Genomic DNA, 22534 nt, shown 5'->3' on the forward strand with positions numbered 1-22534 from the left:
ATGAGCGGGCACAATTGTGAAACGTGACATGTATGGGTGTCAATTTACTTGGCGTAACATTATCTTTCACAATATAAAAAAAAATTGGGCTAACTTTACTGTTGTCTTATTTTTTAATTTAAAAAAGTGTATTTTTTTTCCATAAAAAGTGTGCTTGTAAGATAGCTGCGCAAATACGGTGTGACATAAAGTATTGCAACCACCGCCATTTTATTCTCTAGGATGTTAGAAAGAAAAAAAATATATCATGTTTGGGGGTTCTAAGTAATTTTCTAGCAAAAAAAAATGATTTTAACTTGTAAACAATAAGTCTGAAAAATAGGCCCCGGTCCTTAAGTGGTTAATAGCACCCCAAATGCAGTTTGATTTTGCCGCGATTGTAATGCGATAAGACCCACAAAAATCAGCGCAAAAAACGCAATGCCAAACGCTCCTGGATCTGTTCCAAAACTTGGTACCTGAGCTTCTTTGGTGCAATTTTTCAGTAAAGCGAGGCCCATTCAAATGATTGGTGCTGCTTCAAAAACGCAACACAAAAACGTGCAAGAAAAGCAAAGTGGTGTGAATGGAACCTAATGGAAAAGGTTATCCATTAAAGCTCCAGTTAAAGAGGTGTTCCCCTTAAAAAAAAAAAAAAATTAAAAGTCAGCAGCTACAAATACTGCAGCTGCTGACTTTTAATAATCGGACACTTACCTGTCCCAGTGTCCAGCGAAGTGGCGGAATGAAGCCCATCTCATCCCCCTCTCCTCTCTGCGGTGCCGGTATTGCAACTGTGGGCATCCGGCTGTGGCTTCACAGCTGGGCACCCACTGCGCATGCACCAGTGGCGCCGCACGCCGTGATTGGCAGCACAGTCATCTGGGACCTGTCACGTGTCCCAGATGACTGACAGGAGGGAGGGGGCATTTTTTTTGTGTGGATCACCACTTTAAGTCTGGTTCACATCACTGCCACTGTGCTGTGCTGCATTGCCCTATGCATACACAACACAAAGATGAGGCAAACTGCATGACTTTCATTAGGTGCCATTCACACCAATGTGCTGCGTTGATGTGAGCTGTGGTAAAATGATGCAAGCATCTTATCGCACCGCATATTACCGCACTGCAGTGCAAAGATTTAACCGAATCGCCATTTTGTGACACTTCAAATGAAGTTACAAAATAAAGAAAACAGCGCGCTGCGCAACCTCATCAGTGTCTGTGGTGTATTCTGGAACAGGTGTAAATTTAGCTTTAACCCCAATGCAAAGTACAATTATAGAATGCTATGAGGAGCTTTAATCTGAAAAACTATTATCTGCTTAGCTAGCTGAAGGGTGTGAAAAGATTAATCGTAGTCGGCAGGATTCGAACCTGCGCGGGGAAACCCCAATGGATTTCAAGTCCATCGCCTTAACCACTCGGCCACGACTACAAGCTACAGTGAGATACTGTGAGATACTGTGAGATACTGTGAGATACTGTGAGATACTGTGAGATACAGTGAGATACTGTGAGATACTGTGAGATACTGTGAGATACTGTTTACATTAATATCTATCAGCAATTATATACCGCATTCTGAACATATCTTCCCTCATATCTCTATGGGTTGGGGGACTCCATAGACGGGAACGTTATAAGTCTACCGCGCCCGGACCATCTCCTATACAACATGCAGGTACACAATATACTTATTCCATGGTTGACACAACCAGATTTGCTGTATGCGACAACATTGCCCTCTATTCTAAAGCTCTAGCCTAAAATTGTGCGCCCTAATACGTACTTTGACGCACGCAACATTTAGCTCTGCAATTAACATCTAAGGATCTTAAATCGGGTAGATTGTAGTTGCGTAAACTATCAGGATTTGACACACATGTTGGCATGGATAAATATGATTGCAGGAATACGGATCTTAGCAGAGAACAATAAATGAATGCGTACAACATCGCACATTATGCACTTAACAACCGCAAGCAACGCAACTGGCGTGTAACTACCTACGTCATAACTACGTACATGGACCGGGCTGCCACCTAGTGGTTGTGTGCGCCATTATCCGTCACCTAGCGGTTTTTGCGTCATCATCCGCCACCTAGTGGCTGTGTGCCGTCCTGCGGTTCAGGGCTTGTTTTATTAGTGTGATGCTTGTATTAGCGCAGAGGAACGCCAGAATTATAGGTTGATAATTATAGGCTGTATCAGCTTCTTTTGCAATGCAAAGTTCCATAGAACTCATCTATACTAATGCTGTTCCCTAAAGAGAATTTCAGCAACTAAGATATCCAAATATATCTTTTTTTTTTACAAAGATGTAAACTATGTATTATTGTCTTTAATAATCACATTAGCATAATGTCAGGATGGCCGAGTGGTCTAAGGCGCCAGACTCAAGATTGACATCTTCCCAAAATGGGTGTTCTGGTCTCCGAATGGAGGCGTGGGTTCAAATCCCACTTCTGACATATTTATTCCTTTTTTCATCTGGTTTATCACAGGTTGAAAAATAAAACGATTGCATAATCCATTAAAAATTTATTAACCACTTGTGGATCACCCACCCACAATGATAGGCAGCCCACACAGGTAAAGTGACATACCCATACGTTGCTGCCAGCTCCTGTGTTTAGAGCGCTCTTGGGTTTTGGGCACACGCTTGTGGGCCCACCCAGGGGCAGACTGACCCATCAGTCATTCGGTCGCCGTCTGAGGGCCTGGAGCCATTAGGGGCCCGTGTCTGGCCCAACGAGAGGCCCCTTGAAGTGGCTGTTATGACACCGCTTACAGCACGCTGCTCCCCGCCGGCCCCTCCTTCCCTCCCGTCCATCGCAGGTGCTTGCACTGTACACTACATCACCTAGGACGGACGAGAAGGGAGGAGGGGATGGTGGGGAGCATTGCGCTGTTAGCGGTATTATTACAGGCATCGGGTGACTGAAACTTTTTTTTTACTGGAGGGTCGCCATCGGAGGGAGGGGGTGACTGCAGTACAGATGTATGAGGCCCGGGCCAGACTTCAGTGTGCTCTCCCCCCTCCCCACACTACTACCCCCTGTATGCCGCCCCCCCCAGTATTCCCCTGTGTTTCTCCTCAGTATTCCCCTGTGTCCCCCCCCCAGTGTTCCCCTGTGTGTCTCCCCTGTGTGTCCCCCCAGTTCCCCCCCAGTTTCCCCCTGTGTGTCACCCCCCAGGGTTCTCCTGTGTCCCCCCCAGTATTCCCCTGTGTGTCCCCCCCAGTGTTCTCCTGTGTGTCCCCCCCAGTGTCCCCCTGTGTGTTCTCCCCCCAGTGTTTCCCTGTGTGCTCCCTCCACAGTGTCCCCCTATGTGCTCCCCCACGGTGCCCCCCTGTGTGCTCCCCCCACAGAGTCCCCCTGTGTGCCCCCTCCCCATGATCTTCTATTGTCCGGGGGCCCCATCAGTTGCCCCTGTGCCCACCACAATGGTACACAGCGTAAGCCTGTCTGCAAATCCCAGCTAATGATTCATGGACGGGACCTGCTGATTGGCTGTGTACAATCAAAGCCCAGAGCTCTGTGCTGACACAATACAGGGCTCTGTAGAGTGGTGGCTCTGTAGAGCGGTGGTTTGTGTCAGTAGGACAGTGCCGGTTTTTACAATTTTTTAAATTATTTTTTATTATTATTATTTTATTTTTTTAGCAGCCCTGTTGATGGGCTTTGCTGAAATATCAGGGACCTAAACAGACCTCTGATGTCTCACTTTTGAGACAAAGATTAAGGACACAGTCCTCAACTTCCATCTCTGCAGACTCTGCTAACAGAATGATTGAACAGGAATAGCTCTGTATAGAGCTTCCTGTTCATTCACACAGTTTACTATGCTCCAGTTACAAATGAATACAGTGAGTGATTAGTAACAATCACTCACCATGTTTATTCAGAAAATGAAGGGGCCGGTAAATTACATATTTACTGGCCCCTTCCTCCACTTTCCATCCTGAAGATCCCCTGCAGCAGCTGAAGCAATCACCTTTCCTTTGGCAGTAGTTGAGCATGGGTGGGTGGAAGAGGAGGAAAAGTCTCTACTAAGTTCTACTGGTACTGGCAAATTAAACCATGAACACCCAGTTAAGGTCGGAGCAGAAAACGGATAGCTGTCTCTGGTGTCAGCTCCATGCACTTGCCTGAGACAATGGGTAGCAAGAGGACTGTAGAGGGAAGGGGTGGGTAATATGTCAGCCTCCCATCCCTCTGTTGTTCTTTTGCTGGTACATGCCTTAAAGCAGATCTTCACCTATAAATGATAAGTGCCTAGGGTAAAGGCATGTAATGTGCCCACTGTGCCTCCTGGGATATATATGTCTCATATCCCAGGAGCCGGTGTTCTGAAGAGAAAGGTCCCCCCATTGGATAGTGTCCACCCTGTATTGCGCAGGCACAGCGATCACGCAGTTCGGAGGACAAAGGAGACGCCGAAAGTCGGGTAAAAAGGGTGGGTATAGTATTGAAATTGCTTGTGTTATCTATGTAACATTGAAGTACCCGTCCTTATCAGCTCTGGCCTACAAAACTCCTTCAGTTGTGTAATCATCTCTACCCATTCTGTAGGCACACCGCCCCTTGCAGAGTTGTACAAGCATCGGGAGCGTGTAACAGAATGTACTATTAATTGTGCAGTAGCCGCGTAGAGCTCATGAACAGCTGTTCATGTTTGGAGACTTTCGGCGTCTCTTTTGTCCTCCGTACTGCACAAGCGCTACACCTGCGCTGTATAGAGCGAACATTATCCGATGGGGGACATTTCTCGAAATGACACCGGCCTCACTGTTTCATTCACAGAGGAGGAGGGGGTGGGCCTAGTGGCATTGGGAAGCCCACCTGCTGAACCCTGAAAAGCCGGCCTCTTGATGACATCAGAAACAACATGGTGGCGCAAGATTGATTAGTGGCAGGGCATAATGAGAGGACCTCAGTGGGACAATGCTGGATTCAGTGGATGGGTAAGACCCCTTTCACATGGGCAATGAGCCCGTAAATAGCTCAGCTGGGATTGCTCCATTGATCCCCGCTGAGCCAGTGGATGAAAAGTCCGCCTCTGCACTCTGTGCAGGGACAGACCAGTCCGAGCCCCGCTCTCTCCTATGGGGGATTGGATGATTATGGACCGCCTGTCCGTTTTCATCCGATCCACCAGACGGATGAAAAATAGAGTTTGCATCCGTCTGGTTTTAGCTGAGAGGATCGGATCGGGGCTGATCGGATGTCAGCGGACATGTCTCCATAGAGGTACAGTGGTGTGAAAAAGTGTTTGCCCCCTTCCTCATTTCCTGTTCCTTTGCATGTTTGTCACACTTAAGTGTTTCGGAACATCAAACCAATTTAAACAATAGTCAAGGACAACACAAGTAAACACAAAATGCAATTTGTAAATGAAGGTGTTTATTATTAAAGTTGAAAAAAAATCCAAACCATCATGGCCCTGTGTGAAAAAGTGATTGCCCCCTAAACCTAATAACTGGTTGGGCCACCCTTAGCAGCAACAACTGCAACCAAGCGTTTGCGATAACGTGCAATGAGGCTTTTACAGCGTCCTGGAGGAATTTTGGCCCACTCATCTTTGCATGAACGGCCTTTTTAAGGTCATACCACAACATCTCAATAGGATTCAGGTCAGGACTTTGGCTAGGCCACTCCAAAGTCTTCATTTTGTTTTTCTTCAGCCATTCGGTGGTGGACTTGCTGGTGTGTTTAGGATCATTGTCCTGCTGCAGAACCCAAGTTCGTTTCAGCTTGAGTATACGAACAGATGGTCGGACATTCTCCTTCAGGATCTCTTGGTAGACAGCAGAATTCATAGTTCCTTTTATCACGGCAAGTCTTCCAGGTCCTGAAGCAGCAAAACAGCCCCAGACCATCACACTACCACCACCATATTTTACTGTTGGTATAATGTTCTTTTTATGAAATGCAGTGTTCCTTCTACGCCAGATATACTTGGACACACACCTTCCAAAGAGTTCCACTTTTGTCTCATCGGTCCACAGAATGTTGTCCCAAAAGTCTTGGGGATCATCAAGATGTGTTGTGGAGAAATTGAGACGAGCTTTGATGTTCTTTTTGCTCAGCAGTGGTTTTCTCCTTGGAACTCTGCCATGCAGGCCATTTTTGCCCAGTCTTTTCCTGATGGTGGAGGCATGAACGCTGACCTTAACTGAGGCAAGTGAGGCCTGCAGTTCCTTGGACGTTGTTGTGGGGTCTTTTGTGACCTCTTGGGGTAATTTTGGGCGGCCGGCCACTCCTGGGAAGGTTCACCACTGTTCCATGTCTTCGCCATTTGTGGCTAATGGCTCTCACTGTGGTTCGCTGGATTCCCAAAGCTTTGGAAATGGCTTTATAACCCTTTCCAGACTGATAGATCTCAATTACTTTCTTTCTCAATTGTTCCTGAATTTCTTTGGGTCTCGGCATGATGTGTAGCTTTTAAGGATCTTCTGGTGGACCTTACTGTGTCAAGCAGCTCCTATTTAAGTGATGCCTTGATTGTGAACAGGTGTGGCAATAATCAGGCCTGGGTGTGGCTAGAGAAATTGAACTCAGGTGTGGACAACCACAGTTATAGTATGTTTTAACAAAGGGGGCAATCACTTTTTCACACAGGGCCATGATGGTTTGGATTTTTTTTCACCTTTAATAATAAACACCTTCATTTACAAATTGCATTTTGTGTTTACTTGTGTTGTCCTTGACTATTGTTTAAATTGGTTTGATGTTCCGAAACACTTAAGTGTGACAAACATGCAAAGGAACAGGAAATGAGGAAGGGGGCAAACACTTTTTCACACCACTGTACATGGAGCTCCCGTTCAGATCCGCCTGAAAAACTGACAGGCGGATCTGAACAGTCCGCAGGTGTGAAAGGGGCCAAACTGAGAAGTGCAGATCCCAACTACAGGTAAGCGGGGGTAAACGAAAAAAGAAAACGGGGAGAGGGGGTCCTAGGGACAAAACACTGAGAAAATATAAGCAGGAATTGTTCTTTAAAATTATTGTGAGCACAACACTTCTTTCTGTTAATAACCCTACAGCTGCTTATCAAATAGTACTGAATAATAATCAAATGAACTACTTGGAATACTCATCCTTGTGCTTTGCAACTGTAGAGGAGTGGATGGGCAGGGAAGAGCCTGATAACTAATTTCACAAATTTTTTTTCTTTGTTGAGTCTGCTAATTATGTTTGCCCACAGTTGGCTCATCGTCTAGTGTTTAGGTTTTTTTAAAGACGCCTTTTCCTGTGTCATTATACTAAATTCAACAATTAAAGGGGAATGGCATAAAAATAATGAGTATCATAAAAAATTTTTGCAGACAGGGCATATATGAGGTTCCATGGTGTAATGGTTAGCACTCTGGACTCTGAATCCAGCGATCCGAGTTCAAATCTCGGTGGGACCTTACTTTAGTTTTCTTCATCCATGCATATGAGTGTATAGAAAAATGCATATGAGTGTATAGAAAAAATATAGATATCCTGCATTTCATAGAAAACCCAAACAAAGCTGTAAATTTATTAAAACAATTCACTTTTGGGTACAAATAATCTTCACGAACGTGCAAGAACAACAGCGCTTGAATGATACTGATATGCTTGTAAGATATAGTACAGTGGTAGAAATAAAGTATTGCTAAATCTAGGCTCTAAAGTGATGAAAGAATTATTTTAATATTAATGTAAATAAATACATGAAAAAAAAAAAAAATTTGTGCCTCCCCGTCGGGGAATCGAACCCCGGTCTCCCGCGTGACAGGCGGGGATACTTACCACTATACTAACGAGGAATAGCTACGAAATTTAGCTGAGTTTTCTCAGCTTGTCTGAAACCGAGAGCTGGCTATCTCGTTCCTGTTCTGTCAAAAAAATGTCCGGTGTCCTATCAAATACAGTCCCCCATCGGATAGTGTCCGCTGTGTATTGTGCATGCGCAGTACACAGCACACACAGATTCCGAAAATAGCCGAGGTTGAACGGCGCCTGCGCCGTGCATACAGGTTCTAACCCCACCATCCAAGTGGACACAGAGTTGGAATATATATGAGCCGAGCGCAGCGTGGCCGAGCCCGCGAGGGGCCCTCTAATTTTCACAGCCCTATGTCCGCTTGAATGGTGGGGCTGCCACCTCGACTCATGGCGCAGGCACTGTTCATCTTCGGAGATTTTCCGAAGCTTCTTCTGCTCCGTACTGCGCAAGCGCAGTACGGGGCGGACACTATATGATGGCCGGACTGAATATGCCAGAACACCAGCCAACGGATAGTGTCCACCCCATACTGCGCAGACGCAGCGCTTGTGGAGTATGGAGGGGAAGGAGACTCAGAAGAAGAACGGTGCCTGCGCAGTGAGTCCAGGTGCAAGCCCCACCATCCAAGTGGACATACGATAGCACATAGTAACAGGGCCCCTTGCGGGCTCACCAAGCTTTGGGCATGGCCTCGCTTCGCTTGGCTATTTTTTATTCTAGCTCTATGTCCACTTCGATGGTGGGGCTTGAACCTGGACTCACTGCGCAGGTGCCGTTCATCTTTTGGAGACTTTCGGCTTCTGATTGTCCTCCGTACTGTGCAAGTGCAGTACAGGGCGGACACTATCCGATGGGGGACACTATTTGACACATCACCGATGTCTTGCCGAATACTGTCCCCTGTCAGATAGAGTCCACCCTGTACTGCGCTTGTGCAGTACAGAGGACAAGGAGGTGCCCAAAGTCTCCAAAGATGAACAGTGCCTGTGCAGTGAGTCCAGGTTCAAGCACCACCATCCAAGTGGACATAGAGTTAGAATAAAAAAATAGCTAAGCAAGGCCATTCCTGAAGCGTGGCGAGCGAAGCAAGCCCACGAGGGGCCCTCTTACTAAGTGCTGTTTAACATCATCTACCGTATGTCCACTTGCATGGTGGGGCTTGAACCTGGACCCAGGACAGAAGGTACCATTAAGTGCGCATGCGCTGTTCATCCTCGGAGACTTTCGGCATCTCCTTGTCCTCCGTGCTGCACCTGCGCAGTACAGGGCAGACATCATCGATGGGGGGACAGTTCTCGGCAGAACACCGGTTTCACACTATTGCAATGCCAGACATTGCATACAGTGCCTTGTGAAAGTATTTGGCCGCCTTGAACTTTTCAACCTTTTGCCACATTTTAGGCTTCAAACATAAAGATATAAAAATTTTATTTTTTGTGAAGAATCACCAACAAGTGGGGCACAATTGTGAAGTGGAACGAAATCTATTGGATAATTTAAACTTTTTTAGCAAATAAAAAACTGAAAAAAGTGGTATGTGCAAAATTATTCGGCCCCTTCACTTTCAGTGCAGCAAACTCACTCCAGAAGTTCAGCGAGGATCTCTGAATGATCCAATGTTGTCCTAAATGACTGATGGTGATAAATAGAATCCACCTGTGTGTAATCAAGTCTCTGTATAAATGCACCTGCTCTGTGATAGTCTCAGGGTCCTGTTGAAAGGGCAGAGAGCATCATGAAGACCAAGGAACACACCAGGCAGGTCCGTAATACTGTTGTGGAGAAGTTTAAAGCCGGATTTGGATACAAAAAGATTTCCCAAGCTTTAAACATCCCAAGGAGCACTGTGCAAGCGACCATTTTGAAATGGAAGGAGTATCAGACCACTGCAAATCTACCAAGACCTGGCCGTCCCTCTAAACTTTCAGCTCAGACAAGGAGAAGACTGATCAGAGATGCAGCCAAGAGGCCCATGATCACTCTGGATGAACTGCAGAGAACTACAGCTGAGGTGGGAGAGTCTGTCCATAGGACAACAATCAGTCGTACACTGCACAAATCTGGACTTTATGGAAGAGTGGCAAGAAGAAAGCCATTTCTCAAAGATATCCATAAAAAGTCTCGTCTAAAGTTTGCCACAAGCCACCTGGGAGACACACCAAACATGTGGAAGAAGGTGCTCTGGTCAGATGAAACCAAAATCAAACTTTTTGCCCACAATGCAAAACGATATGTTTGGCGTAAAAGCAACACAGCTCATCACCCTCAACACACCATCCCCACTGTCAAACATGGTGGCAGCATCATGGTTTGGGCCTGCTTTTCTTCCGCAGGGACAGGGAAGATGGTTAAAATTGAGGGGAAGATGGATGCAGCCAAATACAGGACCATTCTGGATGAAAACCTGCTGGAGTCTGTAAAAGACCTGAAACTGGGACGGAGATTTATCTTCCAACAAGACAATGATCCCAAACATACAGCAAAATCTACAAAGGAATGGTTCACAAATAAACGTAACCAGGTGTTAGAATGGCCAAGTCAAAGTCCAGACCTGAATCCAATCGAGAATCTGTGGAAAGAGCTGAAAACTGCTGTTCACAAACACTCTCCATCCAACCTCACTGAGCTCGAGCTGTTTTGCAAGGAAGAATGGGCAAGAATTTCAGTCTCTCGATGTGCAAAACTGATAGAGACATACCCCAAGCGACTTGCAGCTGTCATCGCAGCAAAAGGTGGCTCTAAAAAGTATTAACGCAAGGGGGCCGAATAATTTTGCACGCCCCACTTTTCATTTTTTTATTAGTTAAAAAAGTTTCAAAAATCCAATAGATTTCGTTTCACTTCAAAATTGTGTCCCACTTGTTGGTGATTCTTCACAAAAAATAAAAATTTAATATCTTTATGTTTGAAGCCTGAAATGTGGCAAAAGGTTGAAAAGTTCAAGGGGGCCGAATACTTTCGCAAGGCACTGTATAAGCAGCAGTGCCACTGCTGGTCACATTACATGCGATCTCTGTGCGGTGCTGATATCGCAACAACATTCGGTTCTTGTTGCAAAAATTTCTCTTTACTGGGAGCAGGTACCTGTACCCCCAAAAAAATAAAAAAGTGATCTGAGCGTAAGTTTGGTCTTCCCTCTCTGCCCACAACCTTCTGTGACATTTCACGGGTTCCAGGAGGGACCATTCAGATCAGTGCAGCTCATGCATGCACAGTGGGGAACCAGCTGCTAAACCAGCCCCGGTGAAGACAGTGCTGGATCCCTTGGCTGGTAAGAGTCTTTTTATTAATCGCTTGCCTACCGCAGATTTTCTCTGGCAGAGTACATGATCCAGCACTTTCAGGTAAGGGGGCACATGCTCACATGCCCGCTGCCCCAGCTGCACTGCCAGTCCCTGCCAATGATTTGAGCACATGTCTCAACCATATAAGATGAGAAGCCGTAAAGATTTTTTCTAAATATTTGTTTTTAATATTTGTCTCTGTCAGGTGTTTACTACCATATTTAGTATGTGGTTTTTATATATTTTTTTCCCTTTGGACTTAGTTTAACCATTTGTATGATGATGTATAGTTTTCTAATAGCTATTATTAAGCTTATCAAGCAGGGATCATTTGATTTGATTGGGATTGGCTGGTGATTTCACCTATTTCAACAACCACCCTGGAACCGATCCCTTGTTATGATTAAGCACTAAAGCTGGCCATACATTATACAATTTTCCTTTAGATTTACCAAAACCATATAATATGAGGAAAAACCTAAACATTTTCAATTTGTATGCAATTAGGCAGGCCCTTGCACCAGATAGTTTAAGGTAAATCTAAAGAAAATTAAATAAGAAAATTGTATAATGTATGGGCAGCTTTAGATGTGTGAAACGTGTTAACCCTATCCGTGGACTCCTGTGATTTTATCTGTCCTTATACAATAAAGAAGTTTACTGCTGGTATTCTGTAAGCCACTTACACCTCTTTCTTAAGAAGGGTCTCTATCCTAGTATTTAAGACTCTGAGCCCTGGTTCACACTGATGCGATGTGGGAAATGCACAAGATTTGCTGCGTTTCCCTGCATTGCATTGCATAGCATGGCATCCATGCAATTTGCTGCGGGTGTCAATGTTAGATCGAAGACACCCCAAAACAGATTGCAAAACACAGTTTGATTGCCAGGATTGCATTGCATGGGTGTGAACACCCATGCAATGCATTTCAGGAGCGGCCCTGCGCCGTTTTTTGGCGCAGATGCAATGCAATTTGAGCCATACAAAATGCGAATCACGTGTGGTGTCCCGCACAGCACAGTTGTGAACCCAGGCTCAATGTACAAATTTCTGCAGTATTAATGAACCTTTAGGACTTCCACATTATCCTAGTCCTGGTATAATGGGAAAGTATTATACCATTGGTAATGTGCATCTCCCACCCCAATTTGACATGGATAGGCGGAATGTCTGCATGTGTAAAATTACTGAGATGGCACAGGGCCTGATAATCTTAGCACAGAATTTCAAAACTGTATTAGAACCTACATTGGAAAGATTTGGCAACAAATGGGTGGGCCTAATCACCTAGTACAATTTAACTGAGAAATGGTGATGGAAACACCAGGTCAGATGAGGATACTCATTTCAGTCTGATTCATAAAATACACTAATAAGATCCAGATTAGATATACTCTTTGCGTCTCCATTGAGCATTTTGAACCATGCTCTCTGGACCTCATCATTACTATACAGTCCTCAGAAAGTCTAAGACCATGGAGGATGTTCCCCTATTGTCTAATATGGATATCGAAAATGCATCCATATTAGACAATGGTGGGAGAAGGGGAGACTTCCACAGACACTCATTGGGAAGCTTCCAATACTACAACGCAAAGGCTCCTTCATGTCCACTGTATGTGAAGTTAGAAAAGTCAATTGGGGAAAGATACATATATTAGGACAGGAAAGCCTAGAGACAGAGAGAGTTTACATACAAAACATTTCTCCAGATACCTTCCAGGTCGTAGATGTGCAGCCAACAAAATTGCAAATTTGTGCTTGCAGAGGGGACTCAGAAATGTCTCCTTTACCAGGCACAACACATTTTTGAATCAGGCAACACAAATAGTCACCTTATTTTTCTGCCCATACCAGAACAGGTCCCAAAAACCATAAAGCCTGACTGGGACGTGGGAGAGAAGAGAATGAGGTGAGGTGGCTCCCGAATCGTCCTCCCAGGGAATGCCCAGCTGCTCACCCCACCGAAGCAGGGAGAGCTGTACTTACCAGTCCTGAAGAGCTGGGAGACATTCAATCACAGACCTACTCCTGCGCAGTTACAGGGTAGCGGTTGGCCCGGTATACTGTGATCCAGACATCAGTAGCCCGGTCATATGTATACCCCGGAGCATTAACGCTCACCGACCACCTCTGGAGCTGAGGTATGTCGTGGCCTGCCGAGCCTTAGCTGCAGCCTGCACACGCTCGATGGCCGGACTGGGGAGACTACAAGGATAACTTAACCAGCCTGTCACCCAGCCGGCAGTTGATAGAAGATCCCAAGATCTTTCATCTTGCACAAAAAACATCAAACCTGCATCAAAAAAATGGACCAAAGAGCCCGCAGGGTTCCTAGGTCATTCTCCTTCACTAGGCAAAATAAAACCGAGTTCTGCCTGGGCAGCAGGGAGGGTTGTTATCACAGGGTCCGCCCCCCGGGCAGGACTAAAGTTCTGTGTATTGTGTTACAATTTTTGCATAGTTCTCCTAATGGCAGGCTAACAGACCCATTTAGTTACAAAGAGGAGCTGTGTCGGTCGGTGTATATAAGAGAAAAAGGTATAATTCACCTGGATGCACAAAGTTGTTATGATATGTACGGTTTTACTAAAACATGTCAAAGTTGCAAAATTGTGTTTCAACATTAAGATTTGTTTTACCCTTCGGCATGTTCCTTTATTATAAAACTGAAATATCGTGAGCAGTGTTTCTGATAAAACATATTGTGCAGATTGGTGTGTAATAGGTCAATCACATACTTAAAGTAGAGCTCCACCCAAAAGTGGAAGTTCAGCTTTAAGGTCTCCTCCCCCCCTCCGCTTTTCTAAATGGCACACTCTTTAAGGAGGGGGGTAAGGTGGATAGCAGGTTTCCTAATCCTTTCCCCCTCTCTCCTTCCCCACAGTCATCTGCTATACATCACAACTCCCAGAAGACTGCGGAACCGTTGACAGTGTGCAGTGTGGGTTGCGCATGCACAGTGGGCACCCGGCTGTGAAGTCACAAGCTGTCAAAGCTGGATGACCACAGTTGAGATGTCGGGGGAGGGAAGACCAAGAGAAGGAATGGCTTAGATGAACATATGAAACCTAGGTTCAGGTGAGTGTGTGTTTGTTAAAAGTCAGCAGCTACAGTTTTAGTAGCTGCTGACTTTTAATAAACACAAAATGACTGGAACTCCTCTTTAACTAAACCCAGTATTGATTGCCCTCAGTCTGGGTGGGGCAGAGAGCGTCTTAACATATTGGTGGCAGCACAGTGGGATTGGACACCACTGTTATCAAAGTGTCTTTTCAGTATTTTTGAAGACTAAAGCCTCCAACACTCGATCTGATTTTTTGATGGGAATTGTGTGATGACAGGCTGTTGGCGGAAAATCCAACCGTTTGTATGCTCCATCCGACAATTGTCGGATTTTCCGGACAAATGTTGGATGGCAGGCTTATAAATTTTACACGGACAAATGTCTGTTGTCGGATTTTCCGATCGTGTGTACACAAGTCTGTCAGACAAAAGTCCAAAGTACAAACACTCATGCTCAGAAGCAAGGACGAGCAGGAAGTGGTTGGGCTTGTAAACTAGCGCTCGTAATGGTGAATTAACATTCATGACGCGTCAAATTATGAAATCTAGAAATGCAGCGCACAATTCTCTTCTTCTTTAATGTGATAATAAAGAAGCTGCTGTGTTGGTGATACTGATGGAGTTCTGCAAAACCTATTTTCAAAGGCTTTTTTTTTTCTAGTGATATCAAGAATATTATTAAAAGAGTTGTTCTATTGTTAATAGAGGATGTACACTAAGCTGCTCATATATGTGTGAGCGGTGTTGTCACATCTGGTATTTGGAGCGCATCCTACTTCCGCATGTTAATTACGGTGTCCAGCATATATAAACAACTCGAGTGTCCATTTAGCTACACCCCTGATGACATCATTCTCTGACAAAATGAGGTAGGAAGGAGTCGGGAACATGACGCTACTGCAAGCTGAGACACGGCGGCCATATTTCTGGTGGGGAGAGGCTGTGTGTGTGTGTGTGTGTGTGTGTGTGTGTGTGTGTGTGTGTGTGTGTGTGTGTGTGTGTGTGTGTGTGTGTGTGTGTGTGTGTGTGTGTGTGTGTGTGTGTGTGTGTGTGTATATATATATATATATATATATATATATATATATATATATATATATATATATACACACACAAACGGAGCCCGTTTTTGTTTGTCAGAAATGTAAGTGCAATTTCAATCGTTTTTATCTAAATAAATACCATCATTATGTACTGCGCAATGAGGTTTATCTCTTTTTGTCTGCATGGGATGACATATATGTGATAATCACTGCTGGAGTGTAATTTTGAACAAGGAAAATTATATCCAAGTCTGCTGCCACTGAGTGTATGAAGATTGATGGGCTTCCTTCTTACCTTAGTTTACTTGATATATGCTGTGACCTTTGTGATGAGGGTCCACAACATGGATTAAGAGGCTGTATTGTTGGGTGCTGGTGACGGGTCTTCCAATCCCTGTCTATAGCAGATTGAACTACGATTGAACATTTGTTTCTGGATTGCCTTTATTGGATTATGATTTAAGTGCTGTACCTTGACTATATATACTTTTTATTGACTTTCTTCAATATTGTGCTGGCTGCTTATGTTTTATTCAATCAACTGATATCAAAAATCTTTAGCGCAACATATTTTATTTTTTATGCTCACATAATTTGTAATAAAAAAATCTTTGCCATTCTGAAGCTTCCCTCCAACCAGTTTGCATAATATATTTTATATATATATATATATATATATATATATACACACACATACACACACACACACACACTGTGATTGTGTACTTGCCAAATAGGCTGCAGAAATCTCCCTCCACCAAGTCTGGCATCATCCATTTTAACTGTGGGCAGCTGAAACTGCTGCCTGGATTTACATAGACACACCTCCAGCCCTGCAGCTCTCATTATCCCTCTCATGACTCCCCCCACCCCCTTCCTGGCAAACTCTCACGAGAGTGAGAGAGCTGTGCATGATTTCATAAGCCTAGGCTTTTTTAGCAGACACACAGAAAGTGGGCTGTATAAGGTATTTACTCGCAGATAGAAAATGTTTTACTATCCAAAGAAATCTTTAGAAAAATTAATATTGTAATATGTTAATTACTGTGTTCAGCATATATAAAACAACTCGAGCGTCCACTTAGCCATGCCCCTGACATCATTCTCTGACGAAACAACGTAGAGAGGAGTCGGGAACATGACACTACTGCGGCTGCCATCTTTCTGGTGGGGAGAGGCTGTTTTTGTTTGTCAGCAATGTAAGTGCAATTTCAGTCGTTTTTATCTAAATAAACACCGTCATTATGTACTGCACAATGAAGTTTACCTCCTTTTGTCTGCATGGGATGACATATATGTGATAATTACCGCTGGAGTTTAATTTTGAACAAGGAATATCATATCCAAGTCTGCTGCCACTGAGTGTATGATTGATGGACTTCCTTCTCTACCTTAGTTGACGTGAGATATGCTGATGTGACCTTTGTGATGAGGGTCCACTACATAGGGTAAGCGGCTGTATTGTTGGGTGCTGGTGATGGGTCTTTCTATCCCCGGTCTATCGCGGATTGAATTACCATTGAACATTTGTTCCTGGATTGCCTTTTTTGAAAAATGATTTAAGCGATGCACCTTAAAGCGGAGGGCCGGTTATAAAAAAAAAAAAAAAAAAAGTCAGCAGCTGCAAACACTGCAGCTGCTGACTTAATAAACACACTCACCTGTCCAGGGCGCCCGCGATGTCGGCCGCCCGAGGCCGACCCGTCCCTCGGCTCTCGGGTCCCGGCGCCGCCATCCCTTGTAAGGGAAACAGGCAGCGGAGCCTTATGGCTTCACTGCCCGTTTCCTACTGCGCATGCGCAAGTCCCGCAGCGCTTTCTGAATGGGACGCGCTGTGTTCTGGAACACACAGTTCCCAGAACACAGCGCGACTCATTACCCAGAAGACGCCGCGACGAAGAGAGAAGACAGAAGATCTCCGCGGAGGAGGAAGAGGAAGATTAGGATAAAGTGCCTAGCAACAGGCATTTCTGGTAAGTAAAAAAAAAAAAATTTTTTTCATTTTTTTTTTTTTAGATTTTTTGTAATTTTTAACATTTTTTTGTTTTTCAGGGTGGCCCTCCCCTTTAACTATAAATTATGTGAGCAGACTGCTTCCCCTGTTTAACCACTTGCCGCCCGCCCTATTACAAATTGACGGCGGCAAAGTGGTTTCATTATCCTAACCGGACGTCATATGACGTGATTAGGATAATGAGCCGCTGCGCGCCCCCGGGGGCGCGCATCGCGGCGATCGTTGTTGCGGGGTGTCAGTCTGACACCCGGCAACTACGATCTCGGTAAAGAGTCTCCGACGGAGACTCTTTACCATGTGATCAGCCGTGTCCAATCACGGCTGATCACAGTGTAAATGGGAAGAGCCGGTGATCGGCTTTCCCTCACTCGCGTCTGTCAGACGCGAGTAGAGGAGAGCCGATCGGCTGCTCCTCTGACAGGGGGGGTCTGTGCTGATCGATTATCAGCACAGCCCCCCCGAGGATGCCCACACTGGACCACCAGGGACACCACTAGACCACCAGGGAAAAGGTAATAACAATCCATAATCCTCCCTAGACCACCAGGGTGCCAGTCAGCACAATGGGTGCCAATCAGTGCCCATAATGGATGCCAATCAGTGGCCACAATGGGCATCACTGATTGGCATGCATTATTGTTTGGCACTGATTGGCATCCATTACTATAACACCGATGCCGCCTATGAGTGCCCACCTGTGCCGCCTATGAGTGCCCACCTGTGCCGCCTGAGTGCCCACCTGTGCCGCCTGAGTGCCCACCTGTGCCGCCTGAGTGCCCACCTGTGCCGCCTATCCATGCCCACCTGTGCCGCCTATCCATGCCCATCCGTGCCAGCTATCAGTGCCAATTTGTGCCACCTATCAGTGTCCGTCCGTGTCGCCCATCCATGTCGCCCATCCGTGTCGCTCATCAGTGCCGCCTATCAGTGCCACTTCATTGGTGCCACATTGGTGCCCATCAGTGCCACCTTATCAGTGCCCATCAGTGTAGCCCCATCAGTGCCCATCAGTGAAGGAGAAAACATACTTATTTACAAAGTTTTGAAACTGAAACAAAAAAAAACATTTTTTTTTTCAAAATTTTCGGTATTTTTTTATTTGTAGCGCAAAAAATAAAAACCGTAGAGGTGATCAAATACCACCAAAAGAAAGCTCTATTTGTGGGAAAAAAATGATAAAAATTTCATTTGGGTACAGTGTAGCATGACCGCGCAATTGTCATTCAAAGTGCGACAGCGCTGAAAGCTCAAAATTGGTCTGGGCAGGAAGGTGTTTAAGTGCCCGGTATTGAAGTGGTTAAGCAAGCTTTTATAAGACTATTACTTTGAAATGCCCGAAAAAAAAGAAGTTAATGGGACATCTAATGCTTCCTCTTTATAAAAGCACCTTGCAGCTTCTGGGTGTCCTAATAAACGTATTACATTTCTGGGATGACTGGGTAGAGTGCTCTAAATCCTATGACAACAGAAGCAGCAAAAAGGAGAGGGGAAGAAGAAATAAAGACTCTCACACAGCCTTGCGTGTAAAACACAATGGGGTTTATTTACCGAAGGCAAATCCACTTTGCACTGCAAGTGCACTTGGGAGTGCAGTCGCTTTAGATTTGAGGGGAAGATCTGAAATAAGGGGAAGCTCTGCTGACTTCATCATCCAATTAAGTACAAGCAAAAAATTATGTTTTTTATTTTCCTTGCATGTCCTCCTCAGATTTACAGTGACTGCACTTTGTTTCAATATGTTTATTGAGAATTTTTGAATAAACAGTAATAAACAAGAGATTACAATCAACTCCTTGTGAGCCCTTGCAGGGGCCACTAATCATGAATACAAACCCAAAGGGCTAACCATCACAATATATTTCTAGTAAACTCAAGATAAGGAAGGGAGATGAGCAAGAGATGGAATCTAGACTGGTTCAGTACCAAACAACTCGTTCCTTTATCATTTCCTGCGAGTAAGCCCTGTTCCTACTACCCCCGTCCATGGGTGGTAGCAGTTTTTATTAGCAATGGGAGAGATTACTAAGGAGAGTGAAGAGAGATAGGGAACAGAAGAAAGAAGGGTAAAGAGAAAAAAAGGGGGAGGAAAGGAAGGGGGGAAGCTCGGGCTCGGACGCCCCACCAGGGGAATTTAGACCAAGCCCAGGCATGCCGCTTGGAGCGTGGGGGAACTCATAAGAGATCCACGGCTCCCAGATCTTTAGAAATTTAGCATGAGAATCATGGACACAGTGACTGCACTTTCAAGTGCACTTGTAGTGCAAAGTGGATTTGCCTTTAGTAAACCAACCCAAATATTTTATTATGCAGCAATCTTTGAACCTATGTACAAGCCTTATACATTACTTAAAAAAAAACATACCTTGCTTATGAAACAATGCTTGTACATATTTAAACTAAAACTGGATACCATTTACATTACATGTCTACTTGGATTTTCTCAAATTAAAAATAAATAAATCTGCCCGTTAAGTGAAGGAGGGACTTATCAATGCATACATTTTTCTATATTGATATACTAGCAGATTTTGGCAGGTTTTTCTGTAAAATGTAGTCCTCCAGCAGTGCTTCTCAGCACTACTGGTGCTTCCATCTTCACCCAGTCTTCCTCCCGTATTTTCAATCTCCAGGCGTTTGAATGGCGAGGTCAAAATTACATTACTTCTGTCCATGTGCACATCATCACAACACAGTGCTCTGCATTCAGAGCTCCCACACAGTCTTGTCTTTACAACACAATATTTTATTACACAGCTATCTTTGCACATATCCATAGGTCAATAAAATGCAGCGCTCCTAAAGCTAGCCATAGATGGTGCGATTTCCTTTCCTGCAACCACGGGTTGCAGAAAAGAAAATTCCTTGATTCCTTCAAATCCCTCAAGCAGAGCTATTGTGTTCTTCCGATGGGGGAGGATGGGGCAGGGAGCTGTCCTGCCCGGGAGAGAACACAGTCATTATTGCTAGCAGCTATAGCCCTGGAAATAAATCACATGAAAATTCCAACTGGTTGTACCAAAGTTGATCAATTGAACAATACTGGTTCATGGATACATGTTTCGAAACGATTGATTTAAACCATCTATGACCAGCTTAAATTTACAATCTCTACATCCAAACAAATTAGTACAACCCACTACATAAGATACACTGATAAAATTGTGAACAAACAACATAATATAATCAATCCTATGTCTTCATTTAATCTCTACTGTAATCTTCCTACAACTGTATGTGTGCCACACAGTAAAACACCAATCCTGCCATTTGCGTGTTCTCTCACCTGCAAAAAATGGACCTCTTTACTACAGATACGCCTATAATAAGACTTAACTGTAGCTACCCCAGATAGCTCTTAAACCTGCACAGTTTTGGAAATATCCCTTTTATCGGCACATGCGCACTAAAGCAATGGCATGTTCGTGCCGTTGCTTCAGCTAGTATGCCGTTGCCAGCGACTCCCGCGCACATTCGCGGGAGTAATGTCATCGCGGCTCCTGCCAATCACAGCGCTGGAGCCAGCGATACCCCGGAGTAACTCTGGGAGTGATGTTGCCAGAGCGGTATATGAGGACCGCTGCGGGGGCTTCCATCTAAGGTAAGTAATTCATAATTAACTAGTATGCTATGCATACTATCTCATTATGCCTTTCTCTTGCAGTTTTTTTTTTTTGGGGGGGGGGGGGTTTACAACCACTTCAAATTACAGGTGGTCACATGAGCCATATACCCCACACGGGGTAATAATCTCTCCTTAGGGCTTAAAATGGTCACAAAAATCTCATGATATTTTAACATGATGTCTGGGGCATGATTGAAGAATATATTTTCTTTTTTTATTTTGGAGACTCCTTTTTTGTATTTCACTTTTTTTTTTTTAATCCAGGCTGAGAAATGTTTTAAAATTCTGAAACTGCGACAGGCTTCCACTGGTCTGGCATAAATTAATTCTGGGTTAATGGTGATAAATGGTCAGATGTAAAGGTTATATTGCCCAACAATTAAATCTAAAAAGTTCTTTGGTGAAAGTTTGTTGGCAGGAAGATAATCGGAGCCTATGAAAAGGTGAAGGTGGAGTGCTCATGAGACGGAGAATAAATCTGTGACCCAATTCGATCTATAGCTGAAACTTCTGTTAATTTTAATAAATTAAAATTGATAGACTAAGGCCTCTTTCACACTAACGTCCCGTTCAGACCCGCCTGTCAGTTTTTCAGGCGGACCTGAACGGGTGCTCCATAGAGGTCTATGGAGCGTCGGATGTCAGCGGTGACATGTCCGCTGACATCCGACCCGCTCCGATCCGAAAAAGTGTAACGGAGGAAAAAGCTATTTTTCCATCCGTCTGCGGATCGGATCGGGTGACGACGGGCACTGCGGTCCGTCGTCATCCGATCTCCCATAGGGGAGAGCGGCGCTGTGACAGGTCCGTCCCTGCGCAGTGTGCAGAGACGGAGCTGTCATCTCCCTGCTCAGCGGGGATCGGCGGAGTGATCCCCGCTGAGCAAACGGATATCCACGGGGCGGATCAGAACTGATCCGCCCCGTGTGAAAGGACCCTTACTGTAAAATGTATTTCTATTTACTTACATATAAACACACATTAAAATAAATGACAAGACGCTTCCAAGAATTTGTAAAACATTATTCATATATCAGCAGCAGTGAATTATGGCGCCCTAGCTATTGAGAAAACCCTAAACTAAAAAGAACTTGCAGACTGCCTTTGCTGACGTTCCTTCTAATATGCTAGTTTCCTGATTTTCCTGGAGATTCACCGACTTCAGAACCCTTTTGCCATACTGCCCAGTTCCAAGTATGCATAAGTTCTGACTTCACTAGCATGCATGCTTGAGCAAGCCATTGCCTGAGATAGCCAAGTAACTAGTACTTTTTAGAAGGAGGGTGGCGATCGCTGCCAGTAAAGTTCCTCACAGGATAGGCAGAATTTAAAAAGCACCATTCTCTATTTAAAGTATCATATAGAGGTCGACCGATATAGGTTTTTCTTTGGCCGATGCCGATATTTTAAAAAAGTCCTGCAAGCAGCATCTTTGGAGCGGTGTATACCGCTCCTCCACCACTTCTGCCCATTGAAATCAATAGACACCGCTGCCGAAGCGCCTGCCATGCGATTTGGTAGCGGCGCTTCACGAGTGGATTTTTAAACAACAGGAGTGCTTTATTTCAAAGAAATCATGACAGGATACAGCAGAATGAGACAGAAGAGCAACTCATCTTACAATCTAGGGAATGGAGACAATCATTATAACACAGAGTGTCATACAGTGAAAAGGAAGCAGTTAAATACACCTATATTAACTCTCAGAGCATGGTACCTGTTACCAAACACATCACTTAATATACACAGTATATAA

General features: G+C 44.6%; 3 non-coding genes across 3 annotated transcripts; 1 reads left to right on the plus strand and 2 right to left on the minus strand.

The window, feature by feature from the left end:
- Nucleotides 1-1337: 1337 nt before the first annotated feature.
- TRNAS-UGA (transfer RNA serine (anticodon UGA)) lies at nt 1338-1419 on the minus strand. The gene has a single exon. It is a non-coding gene; the product is annotated as a tRNA-Ser (tRNA).
- Nucleotides 1420-7332: 5913 nt separating this feature from the next.
- On the plus strand, nt 7333-7404 carry TRNAQ-CUG (transfer RNA glutamine (anticodon CUG)). Its single transcript has one exon. It is a non-coding gene; the product is annotated as a tRNA-Gln (tRNA).
- A 312-nt stretch (nt 7405-7716) lies between these two features.
- On the minus strand, nt 7717-7788 carry TRNAD-GUC (transfer RNA aspartic acid (anticodon GUC)). Its single transcript has one exon. It is a non-coding gene; the product is annotated as a tRNA-Asp (tRNA).
- Nucleotides 7789-22534: the final 14746 nt, after the last annotated feature.

Source organism: Lithobates pipiens, unplaced genomic scaffold (assembly GCF_037356315.1).
Source record: "Lithobates pipiens isolate NorthernLeopardFrog02 unplaced genomic scaffold, aLitPip1_a1.2 Scaffold_10, whole genome shotgun sequence".
Classification (NCBI taxonomy): Eukaryota; Metazoa; Chordata; class Amphibia; order Anura; family Ranidae; genus Lithobates; species Lithobates pipiens.